Source organism: Arachis stenosperma, chromosome 5, assembly GCF_014773155.1.
Source record: "Arachis stenosperma cultivar V10309 chromosome 5, arast.V10309.gnm1.PFL2, whole genome shotgun sequence".
Taxonomy (NCBI): Eukaryota; Viridiplantae; Streptophyta; class Magnoliopsida; order Fabales; family Fabaceae; genus Arachis; species Arachis stenosperma.
In genome coordinates this window covers 47,129,398-47,146,137 of record NC_080381.1, presented here as the reverse complement: position 1 = coordinate 47,146,137, position 16,740 = coordinate 47,129,398, and positions in this window count along the sequence as shown.

The following is a 16,740-nucleotide window of genomic DNA, read 5'->3' as shown; positions in this document are numbered from 1 at the left end:
CGCAGAGGAATATGTTTACGAGTTGAGTTGCTAGAATTTATTTTTTTTCCCTCGCCTTGTCAGTTAGAGTTTTATTCAGAGGTGTAGGTTCTATAATTGTTTTTGTATGTAATATTGCAATGTATTATTAATATTAAGTATGTGAATATGTGTTGTTTGTTCTTGTTAAAAAAGTTAAGTTTTAGTAAAATCATCGATAGTTTCATGCGTAAAGGCTCAATATTAAATAGATAATAAAAAGAATTAGGTTAGTAACGTCTCGCTTTTGGTACGATCACGAGGTGCTAAAAGTTAGGGTGTTACACCTAATGTCGCAAACAAGATCAAAATTTTGTTCTTGGCCACTCTCAAAGAAAATCCGTTGTTTTCCAAGACTCCATTCCCATTGGATATTTTGACTCACACAACAGGCTATTCAGAAACCTCCAAAGATCAACATTAAAAGTTACCGTATTTGGATAGATAAGGTTAAAACTGAAAAGATAATTCTGTGATAAGAAATTGTAATATACGATCTAATGCAACTTAATAAAAATTCCTACACTGTTAATTTAAGATTAATGGGAAGTGTATTATATTTTTAAGACTGAGACTTTTCATGTTTTTCACACTCCATATAGCATGTTTATTCTTACTCTTCTAAATGTAGCTGCTATACCTCTTTTGAAAAAAAAAAAAAAAACTAATAATTGTGTAAGACAAAATATCTTTTAATCTATTGACAAAATAGTATGTTTTTGGAATAGAAAATATGCATTAGGTTATATCGCTTACATTTTATAGACATATAATCTTTTCTCTAAATCTAATTGACGTAAATATTTGCATCAAACTACCATTTTTATCAAGAATTTTATTTCTAACTATCGTTTTATAGATTTGCGGTTATGGTTTACTAATACAAATAAAAAAATGATTTATTTTTCACAACTAAATAGAGTGAATATATAATTCACTAATGTTTTTCGTACCCGAACTATATAAGTTTGTTATTAATAGTTAATTCGTCTTATTTGTATTTTTACATTTGAGTTTTTATGAATTAAAAGATTTAATGAAGAATAGCAATAGACAATGACATAGTCCATCTATGTATGTTTAAATAAGAAAGAAATTTTTCAAAAAGCAAGTGAGTTTTAAGAAAAGAAAAATATATTGGTAATATTAACATGTTGAATTTGAGAACGATTGAACTCACAGACGTTTGAATCATTATAAACTTGTTATATCGAAAAAAAATATTTTCGATCAAGATATTATATAATTTTTTGACAAGCCAATATTCGATAAGTTTAGACTTCGAATATTATCAAGTGTCAAAATAATATTTTGATCAATCTCCAAATACATGTTACAATTAATTTTGGATTGGAGCCAATTAGGTACTCCATTATATACTCTTTATTAGTCGATTGACTTAAGTGTGGAAATCGAAGAGGCAGACTCGACGGAGGTTAATTATGAAAAAGAGGTCAGCAGTGCAAGTTGTTAGTAGAAAAAGGTAAACAAGTTGTAAACTTTGAGGTGGAGAATAACTATATTGGATTCCTTGAAGATGGTGAATGACGAACGGATTTTTTGTGTGGTCTAGAATTCACAAATAAGTTTTCGTTGAAAGTATAGCTTCTAAACCAACAAGAATCCTTTTATACAAAAAATTTTGGTTGTCACTTAAACAAACCCAATAAAAATAATAACCGAAGTATTCAAACCTCGGGTCGTCTCTCAAGGAATTGCAGGGAAGTGTTCTTGTTATTGGTTATGAGTTTTCTGGGAAATTTGGAGTTTGGGCAATGGGCACATAAATGATTACAAATTAAAGCAATGTAAATTAACAAGAGGTTTTATGTAAGTAAAATAAATAAGACACCTTGACTAGGAGAAGATTAATCTGAAGTTCTATCCTTGTTGGATTTCCCAAGATTAATTAGTAATAGGTTGTTGTTCCACTTGGTTATCCTTCATTGAATAAAGGAAAGCCAAGTTGAGAGCCAACTTCTATTCACAAGAAAATAATCATTTTTCTTGGGAACGGTTAGTGTTAGTAACTAGAAAGCTGGTCAACAACTTCCAATTACCAATTAACTCTTGAGGCTATAAAGTGGGGGAATGCATCCATTCATAATCATGCTATTCATAATTTTCTTTTTATTATTTTAGATGTAGTTTTCAGAGAGAGAGGTTCTCTCCTCTCTCTTAGGATTAAGATTTAGGACTTCTCTTAGTTTTAGGAGTGACTCCAAATCTCAGGTTCAATGTTCTTTGTATTTATTTATTTTCAATGTTCCATGTTTGGATTGATTTTCTTAATTAATGTTATTTGAGGTATTTCAGTTTATGATTGTTTTATTTATGAATGCTTTTTATTTAATTTAGATAGTTTTCCTTTTGGCTTTGGTTAAATAATTGGTGACTCTAGAGTTATCAAACTCATTGTTGATTGAAAATTGGATTTCTTCATTTCATTAATTCATATTCCAATAACTCTAGCCTTTCCCAAGGAAAGACTAGGACTTGTGGATTCGAATTAATTCATCCACTTAACTTACCTTCATAGTTAAAGGTTAACAAGGTGGGAGAAAAATCCAATTCTCATCACAATTGATAAGGATAACTAGGATAGGACTTCCGGTTCTTATACCTTGCCAAAGGTTTATTTTACAGTTATTATTATTTTATTTTACTTGTCATTCAACTAACCTTTTACCTTAATCCAAAACCCCAAAACACACTTTTTCCATAACCAATAATAAGAACATACTTCCCTGCAATTCCTTGAGAAGACGACCTGAGGTTTAAATACTCGGTTATCAATTTTAAAGGGGTTTGTTACTTGTGACAACCAAAACGTTTGCACGAAGGGATTTTTGTTGGTTTAGAAACTATATCTGCAACGCGACTATTTTTATAAATTCTTTACTAGCAAAAATCTTAACGTCAGCCACGTACCTTTCTCGCGTGTCTCTCGCGCAACTCTCTGTTCATTGGTGCATGCACATACGATGCGCGCGCGTCGTGGACGCTTGCGCGTCGATCCCCCATTTTTTCAAATATGAAGAATGCAGAATACAGATGCTGATGCAGACATTATGAATGAACACTAATGAAAATAGAATAAAATAAAACTAAGAATAGGACAAGATAAAATAAAACTGAGACTGAAAAAGAACGATCATACCATGGTGGGTTGTCTCCCACCTAGCACTTTCAGTTAAAGTCCTTAAGTTGGATATTTGGTGAGCTCCTTGTCAGGGCAGCTTGTGCTTGAACTCGTCTTGAAACTTCCACCAATGCTTGGACTTCCAATAAGCTCTATCTATACCAGGTAAATTCCTCAAGCTTTGATAGAGTTCTTCACAAGCTTTGAGCTCCCAAAATTGATCCTCATATATTCCCGGATCCCAAATCTTGATTCTACATCCGTCTTCAAGTTGATCATCATGGTTCCATCCAGGTGGTAAGTAATCCAAATTCTCACTTAGGCACCCAAACAGCTTCCTAGACCCATTCATTCGAGCTCTACACCAACCCTTGCATTTAGATTTTGAGCTCCCAACCACAACGAACCTAGGATTGTGTTACCGATCACTAACCATCTCCCTCTTACTCTTAAAGCCACAAAAAGCTTTAAGCTGACCATCTGTCTCAAGTAAACCATATTCAAATGGGAAAGTAAAGGTCAAGGATAAGAATTTTACCCACTTGAATGTTGTATTGGATGGTAATGGATTTGGGGGAGAGGTCTCCAGCAACTTTGGCAAGGTGATTTCAAGCTCCATTCTCTTGTGCTCTCCCTTGACATCCTCCACCTCTTTACAACCTTCTTCAACTTCAACCACAACCTCATCAAATTCTTCTAAGTCTTCCCCATTACTCAAGTCATAAGTTGAAGGTTGAGGGAAGTCTACCTCCACTTCATTTTCAGATTCACTTGGAGAAGGTTCTTCAAACTCAAGGGGTTCAATCGCGGATGCGAGTTCGTCACTAGGATGGCTTGATTCATGCTCATCATCACCAAGGGAACTTGCCTCTTGATTTATTCCATCCAATTCTTCATAAGGAACATGCCTTGGAGGTTGTGCACCATCCTCCTCAACATCAATTTCGATCTTATTGAAGGAATACTCTACAATTCTGGATTCCCATGGAGGTTCAGCATCTCCTAGATCTTCAACTACTTCCACCTTTTCTCTGGCAAGCGTAGCTTCTTCCAATTGTTCTAATACAAAATCATGCCTCTCACTGTCCACCAGATTTTCTGGTGTCTCCTTCCTGCTACGTTCTTCATTAGATTCTCCACATGAAGCCATGGGAGTTCCTTGAGTGTCCAAACATTGAAAAGCTAATCGGTTTATCTCTTGGCCCAGTTAATAAAGAGTTACATGAAATTGATCCACTATTTCCTTGAGACGATCCTTTGATTCTTGTTGCGCTCGGATTGCATGATTAGGATCATATGGCTCTTGGATGGATGGATATGGGCATGGTGTATATGGAGGTGGTAGCTCCTGGGAGTAGTCGGGTTAGAAGTGGGGTAGCTCTATGTATGATTTATATGGCTCATAGGGTGGTTGGTATGGTAGATAAGGATTAGGATCATAGAAGGGCGTTTGGGGGTAAGGTGCTTGCGAGTATGGTGGTTCAGAGTTATGTTGAGGAGGTAGGTCATAAGCATATGGTGGGTCTTGTTGGTAACTACAAGGGGGTCCACCATATTCATCATCTTGGTACGCATCCTGGAAAGGCTCTTAACCATAGTAATTTGGTGGAGGTTGGTTGTCACGAAAGGGTCCACCATAACTATTGTCTTGGTATGCATCACATAATAGTTGTTGGTGATAGCGCATTGGAGGGAGTTGTTGCCAAGAGGTTTGATCAAATTCTGGTGGCTCCTCCCATCTTTGATTGTTCCAACCTTGATGCCTGTTCTCATTATAACTTTCCATTCCTTACAACAACATTGGAACAAAACTCATAGCGAAAGGTGTGAGAATTCATAGTAGCTAATAAAAATTAAAAACAAAAATAAATAAACAAGCAAAATCAAATATTTACAATAACCAATAATAAGGCACACGTTTGCAATTCCCCGGCAACGGCGCCATTTTGACGAACAGATTTTTTGTGTGGTCTAGAATTCACAAATAAGTTCTCGTTGAAAGTATAGCTTCTAAACCAACAAGAATCCTTTCGTACAAAAAATTTTGATTGTCACTTAAACAAACCCAATAAAAATAATAACAGAAGTATTCAAACCTCGGGTTGTCTCTTAAGGAATTGCAGGGAAGAGTTCTTGTTATTGGTTATAAGTTTTCTGGAAAATTTGGGGTTTGGGTAATGGGCACATAAATGATTACAAATTAAAGCAATGAAAATTAACAAGAGGTTTTATGTAATTAAAATAAATAAGACGCCTTGAGTAGGAGAAGATTAATCTGAAGTTCTATCCTTGTTGGATATCCCAAGATTAATTAGTAATAGGTTGTTGTTCCACTTGGTTATCCTTCATTGAATAAAGGAAAGTCAAGTTGAGAGCCAACTTCTATTCACAAGAAAATAATCCTTTCCCTTTGGAAGGGTTAGTGTTAGTAACTAGAAAGCTGGCCAACAACTTCCAATTACCAATTAACTCTTGAGTATTCCAACTCAATGGTCTCAAATATTAATTAACTCCAAAGTCAGGTTAAAGCCTACTCCATTGACATGGATGTCAAATTCGCATTCATGTGAAGGGAGTAGAAATAAGACATGGCAATTAAACTCAATTGAAAATAATCAAGAAATAATGGAATCAAATAGGAAGTAAAAGAGTAAGGAAATAAAAAACAAACTAGAATGAAAAAAACTTCACAGAGGTAGTAACTCTTTATAATATCCAACTCAAAAGCATAAAACTAGGAATCCTAAATCCTAGATAGAAGAGAGAGCCTCTCTCCCTAGAAACTACATCTAAAACCTAAAATTATGAAAAGTGAGAAGTTCCCCTGATTCCTCCACATTGTAACCTCTAATTTGTGTTTTCTGGGCCAAGAACTGGGTCAAAATCAGCCCAGAAATCGCTGGGGACGATTTCTGGGTCGCTGATTTTTCTGCAGAACGACGCGTGCGTGTGATTCACACGTGCGTGTTGCTTATCTGTACGGCTACTATGGCAAATTATATATCATTTTGAAGCCTCGGACATTAGCTTTCGAACGCAACTAGAACCACTTCATTTGGATCTCTGTAGCTCAAGTTATGATCGATTGCGTGCGAAGAGGTCAGGGTTAACAGCATTAGCAATTCCTTCAATTTGTTGTATTCCTTCCACTTTTGCATGCTTCCTTTCCATCCTCTAAGGCATTCCTGCCCTATAAACCCTGAAATCACTTAACACACATATCAAGGCATCAAACGGTAATAAGAGAGGATTAAAATTAGCAAAATTAAGGCCAAAGAAGCATGTTTCCAATCATAGTACAAAATCAGGAAGGAAAATATAAAACATGTGATTTCTATGAATAAGTGTGAGATTAGTGGATAAAATCTACTCAATTAAGCACAAGATGTACCACGAAATAGTGGTGCATCATTCAATCGATGAAGAAGAGGATTCTGATCGATTAGGACTCATAGAGAGAGAGTGAAGCAATCGAAGGAAGTTACTAAGTGAAGATAGTTTGCGGAAGTTACAGACTCAAAGAGCGGCAATGGTTATTCAAGGATCAACGCACGTGGAAGTTATACTTGAATTTGATTGGTCGAGAACTTCTATAAATTGGTGAAAGCTCGAAGGAACAAAGGTTGAAATCTTTTTAGAGAAAACACTCACACTCACTCACATCCCCAGCGACTTTCTGAGTCAGTCAAGAGTCTTTTTCTTTGAAAGGTTCCTTCAATGTCTTTACTTTTCATTTAAATTCCTTGCAACTTTCCTTTTCATGTAATTTATCTTCTTTGCAATGTCATTTCGGTTCCTTTAAATTCAGCAACTTTTTCCTTTCTAGTCTTTACCTTTTAATTTGTCCTTTATTTTTCCAAACACTTTTCCTTTATTTAATTTGATTTCCCTTTTATTCAAGATATTTAAATTTTATTATTCATTTCGAATTTCTACAAAGCTTGGTTCTTTCTTCTTCGTCATTGTTAAAGGCATAGATTTTGATGCAAATAAAACTGGTACCCGCAAAAGAGAAGTAGGTTTCGCTCCGAGACCACTAGATATTAACCACTGTCGATTTTGTTAAAAATCGACAAAACAAATTGGCACGTCCGGTGGGATAGTTTTAAAATTTAATCGTATCAAAATTTGTTGCTTTTAACTGTTGCATTGTGCATGCAGTATTGATATTTGGTGCATGCGATTAAGAAGTGGTAGAATTGTTACCATGTCTGACGAAGTTTCAAATGGTAATGCAAAAACAAGTAATAATACCCCAATAACTGCTACACAAATTTTTGCAAATTTGATTCCACATGCAGAGTATAATTCTGGGGAGAATATTGTAGTTATTGATGCAAGTGTTGGTGGTAGTGGGCGAAATTCACGCTCTAGGATCACCCCAGTGCAGAATCAACCACAAGTAACCGTAGGTTGGCTTCCATTTGGCCTTCCTCCTGGCTATACGCCTCCTATGGGTAGTTACACATTTCCCGTCAGATTTGGAAATGTGCCAGGTACGGTTTCTAACAACCTTCTTTCGCATTTCCCAACGTTAATCGAGATTACCAAGTGGGCTCCCTGTCAAATAATTCAAAATCGATGGCTGAGTTTTGACAATATATTGATGAAAGCCATCATGATTTAGTCAACCTGTTGACTCACCAGATGACTACTATTTTGAATCCTATCCTGGTTGACAATGAGCCAAAATATGATCGACTGGTTAAACAAGTCGAATGAATTGCTCAAATTATCGATTATGATGAGGGGCATCCTATTCCCAAAGATTTGGTAGTAGACCAGAAGAACGGAGGATATAATGAGGAGAATGTATTTAACAATCCTGAAATAGAAGAAAATATCCCTTATCTCGTTCGACGAGATCAAAATGCTGATGAAGTTTTGAGTAGACTTCACACACAGCGTAGATATCATTACCAGGTGATAAGGATTATCGAAGATGTTCTCAATGGAATGGGTATCAATGTGGGTCTCATGCATTGACCATATTTTGTTTCTGCTTTTCCTTCTACAGTTTAAATGACAGAAGTGCTAATGGGTGTAAAAAAATCCCAAAATAATTACAAAATTTGCAGGAGAGGCTTGAGAGTCAACTGTCGAGCATATAGCTTGCTATATGGTCGAATTAGGAAAATGCTTTTCATGCACAATTTTATAGAGCAGAATTGAATGTCTCATTGATAGATTTGCTTGCAATAGAATGAGATGATGGAGAATCGATAGATGACTATATAATTCGATTAAAAAATACTCGTAATCGATGTTATGTGTCAGTCCCTAAAAGCGAGATCGTCAAAATAGCCATCAAAAGTCTTGGCTTGTATATGCGTCGAAAATTACTCAATATGCATATTCCTGATTTAGCCTATTTGGCTGAGAGAGTTCGACAATTTGAAAAAATAAAATAAGAAAAGAAGAAAGAAAGAGAAATAGTTGAATATGAGTTTGTCAAAAACAATCTTCAATGATGATAAGTATTTTTGCTTTTGTCTATCTAGCAAAAAAAAATCATCAGAAATAATATTTTTGACAAGATATTATTGACTTTTTCGACAAGCCAATATTCGACAAATTCGATCTTTATCAAGTTACAGGTGCATATTTGAACACTTTGGAAGGAGTTGCGTACTCTATTAAGGTATGTACAAGTATGTCTGTAAAAAAAAAGTTCTTGAGAAGCAGTTATTGGCAGTTGTTAGATATAACTGTGGAAAAGAGAAAAATCTTTATTCAACTTTGAAACTCTATAAAGTTGATCAAATTTCAGATAAGAAAAAGCTTCTCTGTTCACTTTGGAAATTTTGAAGTTGGAACTTTGCTTCAGAAATTACTCATGTAAAATCTGGTCAAACCGTAATTAATTAAATAATAAATTAAATAGGAGCGAATATGGTTCGAAAATTTAGCAATCAGAATTTGGTAATTTAAATATGATATTTGGATTCAGTGAATTTTTCTGAGTCGGAAAACATAGTTTTCGGTGTAAGAACGTGCACTGAAATTTTGACCGTAGTACCGGCTGAGATCTGGAGCGCTAATCTTAAAGGTTTTGGCCCAAAATTGATTATAAGTCTATGAGTTTAAGAAATTAGGAATTATAATTAGGGAAGGTAGAAATATTTAAAGTGCGATTTGGAGCGCTAATCTTAAAGGTTTTGGCCCAAAATTGAGCCAATGAACAAAAATAATTAAACCGGGCCTAAGTGGACCCAAGATCCAACATATATAAACATTACTTATGAGCATTTCAGCTCATTTTACCCTAAAGAAAGGGTGTGGGGCGCAGCTATGGTAAAGGGAGGTAGAAAAGAGAAACCCTAACTCTCTTTGATCTTCAAATCCCCATAACTTGAGTTACGGAGCTCCGATTGACGAGCCGTTTGTGGCCACACATTGCTATTCTCATCCTCTACAATTTTATTTAAGTTTTGATGTGAGAATTCCATTCATCTATGCCTAGTTTTCGAGATTCTCCACTGTCACACATTTTTGTGTAGTTAGTGTTAAAATCTTGTGATTTTGGTTATTTAGGGACACTCTAACATGGATTCTAAGTGAGTTCTATCCCTATTTCATATGAGCTGAGGTAAGAAATACTCAAACTTTTGTGATTTATCAATTTCATGAACCCTAGGTTAATGTATATATGTGAAATTGGTTATATTAGTGTATTTGGTGATTTTGGTGCACAATTGGGAGATTGGTGTTACTTGAGAAACTTTGGTGAGGCTTGGAGCTAAGCTTGGTAGAGACTTCCAAAGAAGAGGCTCAATTGGTTTGGCTACAAGAGTTACGGTTTAAGTTTCATTTAAGTACCGTGTGGTGTGATGAGAATTCCTAGGCTAGATGCCCCTAGGATTAAGTTTGGATTGTGTAAATAGTTGGTGGTATTATGCATAGTTGATATGTATGTAAATTAATAATTGGGTTGAGAATTATGTGAATTTTATGGTTGGTGTGTTGAGAATTTGATGAATTGTATAATGCGTATTGATTTGTGGAATATTCATTTAAATTATGAATTTGGGCCGGAGGCCGTGAATTTTAGGTCGGAGGCCAGAAAGAAGTAAGGAAGGTAAGTTGATGTGTGTATTGTGTGATGATATAAGTGATTGGAGGGATTTTAGATATTGAATGTGTGAATAATTGGTTTGGTTATTGAATAGTAAGGTTTGAGGAATTGAAGTGTGGAATTTGATGGTTTTGGGTAAAATTGTGTAGATGAGGTAGGATGGTTTTGGTTGAGTGTAATTAAGTGAATGTGATTGAGTTGTGGTCGTTTGGATGAGTGAAAATGAATTTGGCTTGGGAACATTGGAAAAATGGGTGATTTCTAGTTTTGGGTAAAACTGATTTTTGACCAACTTTGGCGGTCCGTAACTCAGTCCACAGAGTTTGGAATTCTTCAAAATTGGATTTTTATGGAAGTTTATTCAACGAACTTTCCCACGGTTCAGAAATGGTTGAAACATAAATTTTGTAGAAGAAGTTATGTGTGTTGGAAGTTTGGGGTTTGAAAATATGAATTCTACAGCTTTTTAGCAGAATGCACTCCCACGCGTAACCGTAGCTGACACGCACGCGTCGTTTTCAAATATTCACCATTCATGCGTGCGCCTGGTCGACGTGTACGTGTCAATGTGCTGCATCAGTTGCCCAGCCAAATTTCCGAGAGTTGTGTGAGAGTTGCGCTGGTTTTGTGTGTGTGGCACAAATCGCACCCACGCGTACGCGTGGCTGACGCGTGAGCATCACCTGGATTTTCTTCCATCCACGCGTGCGCATGGGCAACGTATACGCATCAATGTACTTTTGGGCTTTCCACACTTGCGCGTGGGCGTCGCGCACGCGTGACCCTGTTTTCACCCCAAGATTGATATTTTTAGTTTTCAAAGCCAAATTTCAGACTTCTAAGTCTCCTTTCTCACCCTTTATGCCCTAAATACTTATAGTATGCCTAGCGATGGAAATAGGTTAGCAGATGTGGCAATTTATGGACGAAATAAGGGAAGAATTAACGATGATTCGTGACTAATGATGACTGTATGGGTGTTGAGGGTGATGATGGAAGTGCGGTGTATGCCATGAGCCAAAGGACTGTATTTGATAATGATTATAGGCTGGTTATTGGCTATGCCATGAGTCGGATGGCTATGATAAATATTGATTTATGGATGGAAATGAAAATATGGCTTTGAATGATTGTTTTATCTTGAGCTCTCTTTCTCGAAAATACGACCCCAAAGAAATGGAGGAAGGTGAGGATCTCCTTCCTTATTCTTCCTAGTATTGTAAAATCGTCCCCAGTGAGATAGTGGGAGGTTAGGATTCCCTCCTTGGTTCTTCCTGAGCATATGAGAACGTACCTCATGGATAGATGCAAGGGTTGTGGTTGTACCCCGCTTGCTCCAGGTTGGTTAGTATAGAGGCTCTCCGGGTAGATGCAAGGGTTGTGGTTCGTCTTACTTACTCCGGGTCAAAGATTGTGATGCCTGGGTAGTAGCAAGGGTTGTGGTTTGTCCCACTTGCTCCGGGTCAAAGATTGTGATGCCTGGGTAGTAGCAAAGGGTTATGGTTCATCCCACTTACTCTGGGTCAGCGTTTATGGCGCTTGGGTAGTAGCAGCAGTAGTGCTGATTCCACTCGCTCCAGGTTGAGCTTTTGAGACTCCTGGGGTAGATGCAGTGGCTAGCCCCCACTTGCTCCCAGTCGAGTATGATTGGGGATTGAAACTATCGGAGTCTCGGATTTCCTTGGGTAGATGCAGTGGGTCGGCCCCATTAGCTCCAAGTTGAGATCCGAGGTTCTGCTGACCCTATGTCGTAAGTGTGGCCGGACACTGTGAAAGTTCCGGATGAGCTCACCCCGTGAATATACACCAGTGAGGGTGTTGGATATGAATTATGAATTATGTTTAGTATAACTCGAGTTGGGGATGCACGATAGAGGGACAGCCCAATGGTTAGCTACTAGGACTTGTCGGGTTGGCTATATAACCGACAGATGATATCATCAGCCATAGGACAGGCATACATCATTTGCATATGTTTGAATTGTTTGAGTTTGCCTATTTGTTTTAAATTGCTATATTATATGCTATGCTACCTGACTATATGCTATCTGTTCTACTTGTACCTTAATTGTGTATTACTTGTCTGCATTGTTTGTGTTTGTACAACTGAGAGGTCCCTCATGTTGGTGTTGGTTGACGCTGAGGGCTGTTCTTGCTGAAATGGAATAATGATATAATTAATTTGAAATGATGATTATTGAATGAGATAATTTGAGCTCTTGGATAGATGCAGTGAAGTGAATTCACTTGCTCTAGGTGAGGATATGATGTATTAATATAGAATTACTGAGACAGAACAACTGGTGATGGTTCTGTTTATGATTCTGATTCTAATTCGTGGGAGAGTTAGAAAGTTGGGAAGCATGAGAAACATGAATTAGATTTAGCACTCCCTTATGACAGTTACCTGTTTAGGGATTAACGAGAACATAGGGTGAATGTTTGGTGAAAGGAAGCTTAGGATGCTTAGTGAGTTTTTATTGCAGTGTATTGTATTTATTTGGCACTTTTACCGTACTGAAAACCCATGGGTCGGAGATTCTCATTTCGTATATATCCCTTGTTTTTCAAATACAGGTCTAGGTGCTCAGGAGTGAGCTGTGGTTCATCTGAAAGATGGCGAAGATCTTTATATTCTCCACTTTATATTTTGCTTAGAATCTCTCCACCTTTATTTTAAAGAACTTATATTATGTATTGAACTCTTTTGAACTTGCCTATAGAGGCTCTTATGTTTCTTTTGGGAGAGATTAGGATGTATTGTTGTCATCTACTTTTATACTGTATCCTAACCGTCCTAAACTTCGCGGGTGCGACTAGTGACTACTTACTTATGTTATATATCCATGTACTGTACTTCTCTTACTCTTCTTTATGCCTCTATTAGTATATCACATTTGACTTCACGCCTTATCTTTTAGTCGTCGAAACGTGAGTGATACATTTTTGCGATTTTATTTTTACTCTTTTCAGACTTTTTGATTAATACTCTTTTCAGTTATACTTATATTTATATATTAAAGATCCACCTGAGATTTGTACCACCGTAATATCATTAACTTATGACTTGAGCATAAGGATTTGAATATTAGGGTGTTACAACTCACGCAGTTTCACATCCCAGCGACTTTCTGAGTTTGCCTCGAGTCAATTATCTGTAGGGTTCCTTCCACATGTCCTTATTTTCCATTTAAATTTCCTGTAAACTTTATCTTTCAAGCAAGTTTATCTTTCAAGCTAATTTATGTTTCAAGCAATGTTTAAATTTCGAATGCAATTTACATTTTAGTGCCTTTAATTTTCATGTCAAATCCCTTTGACCCAGTCGAAGGCACTTTCATTGTTTTCTTTTAAGTTTAATGCAATCTTTTCTGATTTCAGTTAATTTACTTTTCGAAAACTTTATTTTTTCATTTTTTTTAATTCTTTTACAAATTTCGATTTATCTTTTATTTCGATACCCGTCTAATTTGGGATGCTTTGATGCACTTATAGAGAATTTGTACCTGCAAAAGAGGAATATGTTTCGCTCCTAGACTATTAAAATTGAACCACCATCGATTTGCTAAAAATCAACAAAACAAAACTAAATTTAAGATTTACTAAGTTATTTTACAATAGAATTACATAATATAAAACAGATTTGAGTCTTAAATAATAAAATTTTATATGCAATTATGATTATTGTAATATTTATAAGATAATTTTACATTTGTTTAAAATGATTTTTTTAACATAAAAAAAAAACAAAAAATAAGTTAAATGAGTCAACTCGTCTAACTCATTAATTCTTGACTCGTTTAAAATATAGGTCAACTCATTTTCTAATGTTTACTCGCTATTTATCACGAGTTGATTCGAACTTGTTCGTCCGTCTAGTATATGTGGTGATTTTAATTTTTTTTTTTTTTTGCATTTATTTGACACGATTTAATTGTAATTTCTTTTTGAAAATTTTTTCAATATCCATATTTTTAGTGAAGGTACTCTAATTTATTTGTGTATTTTACTTGTTAATCTTTTTTCGTTTTTAAATTTTTAATTCAATTTTTAAATTTTAAAAAATACCAGAATTATTTAATATTTTATTTGTATATCCTAAATAATAATTACACATTCTCACTTTTTTTTTCATTCTTTATTTTTAAATAATATTTCATTTTTAAAACCATTCAATTCATTGTCAATTTAGTGCTTTTTGCCCTCAAGTATTTCACCACTGGCATCATAAAGTCGATTAGTGAATAGATTATATTATTTAAGTAAATAACTTGAAACTATTTACAATATATATTGACTAAAAATTCACTGTGAAAAGCTAATATATATTAAAAGATAAGTAAATACCTAAGCAATTGTTGTTATTCTTTTTTTCTTTTTAAATGGTTAAGTTAATATTGGGTTTAGAACTTTTTCATTTTTTTTTTCTCAAAAGATAATTAGTTATTATTTTTATTTTGTTTATGGTGTATTTGACTCAAAAAGGAGAACGACCTAAGCCCATAAAAAAAATAAGTAAAATAAAACTCAACACTGATAGATCTTCGCAGGAGAAAAGAATGATTGAGAATTTTTTTATACAAATTTTTAGAAAGGACAATAAATGTGCTTATTGCTTTACTAAAAGAGTATAAAGTTAGAAGAAGGTTTTTGCACTGGAATATCTTATAACAAGAGTTTATGAGAATTCTCTATGAAGATAAAAAAGAGACATTCTTACCCAATTTAATATATTTTTGTTTTATTTTTATTCTCGTCATAGATCAATGTATGAGTATTCGAGATATGTCTATATTTAAATTTTTTTCTCAGTCTCCTAGATATGATATGTTGTATATTTATATAATTCTTCTATATTTTATGTATTCCTGTAAATTTTATATTTAATTTAAATAAAAAAATTTTTATATATTAAGCATCTTTGACAATTAATTAATTTAAGGTGCACGCTTCTTGTTTTATTGACCGTTGTGTATGATCAATCAACTAGTGTTTATTATAATTTTTTTTTACTTTGATTAATCAACACAAATCTTTTTAACTTTGACTGAGCGTGTTTGGAAAGTAGCAAATGTTTCTTTTTTTAACTTTTGAATTAAGAAAAGTCACATTATGTATGTTTGGTATTATTTTTAAAAAATATTTTTAACTTTTTGAAAAGTTAATTCACAACTTCTCTCCTTTTTGATAAGTTATTTTATCATTCTTATTAAAAAAAATTTTGACTTCAAAATAAACGAGACCATTATACTACTTTTATTCCTAACTCTATAAAATATGTTTCTTTTTTCTACTGGAAATACTGGCTCTCTACTACTATTTTCACAGAATATTTCATTTGTTGAAAGTACTGACCTTTCACCACTATTTTCACACAATGTTCTATTTGAACCACCTGCATATGTCATTTCCATGTATTTTTTTTTTTTATCATTTTAGCCCTCTATTTTTGTTATTAAATTTGTATTAACATTGTGTGTGGTATGGAAGCTCAGTTTCAATTCTTTTTTTTTTCACTTGTGATTTTGTTTCTACACATCCAAGTAATATTACCATCCAAATCTAACCAAGTAGACCCAACACCAATAAAAATTACTCATTAAAAAGAGCATGATTACACGCGCACACATCATTCTTCCAACCAAGTCATTTACCTTCATGCATGAGGCTTTATGTTATCCTCTTCTTCTTCTTCTTCTTCTTCTTCTTCTTCTTCTTCACGTTCGTCCTCCTCCTCCTCCTCCTCCACGTGTTTTCTCCTCATCGTCATTCTTTTCTTGTTGCTGTTATTGATGTTATTGCAGTAGAAGGTGGGGAGAAAAAATTTTGAATGATGTAAGACAATGAGTCCAAATGCACCTTAATTCATACAAAAATGAACCGAAATTACATAATAGATTACGACACAATTAACTCAGAGATGAACTGAAATTATATAACAATTATGACACAATTAACTTAGACATGAACAAAAATTACATAATAATTACGACACATAAACTGAATTCAAAAACAAGCACACAAATAAGACTGAATCATTAACAAAAACACATTCAAAATCAATTTTGGATCAGACAATGTCATTAATATGTTTTTCTTCTTTTTGTTTGATATTTTTTTCTTTTTTCTTGGTTTTATTCCTCTCAAGAGAGTAAATCAAGAAGAATTTGAGAAAATAAAATAAGAAGGAGAAGATGAAGAGGAAAAATATGAAAAGGAAGAAGAAGAAGCAGTAGAAAATGAGAAAGAAGAGGAGAAAGAGTTTTGAATTGTGCAGAACAACGAATCTAAATACATCTTAGTTCACTCATAAATGACCCGAAATTATATAATGATTATGACACAATTAGCTCATAAATGAACCAAAATTACATAATGGATTGCGACACAATTAACTCATAAAAGAACCGAAATTACATAACATTTGTGACATAATTAACTCAAAAATTTAACCAAAATTACATAATGATTGCCACACATAAACTCAGTTCGAAAGTAAGCTGAT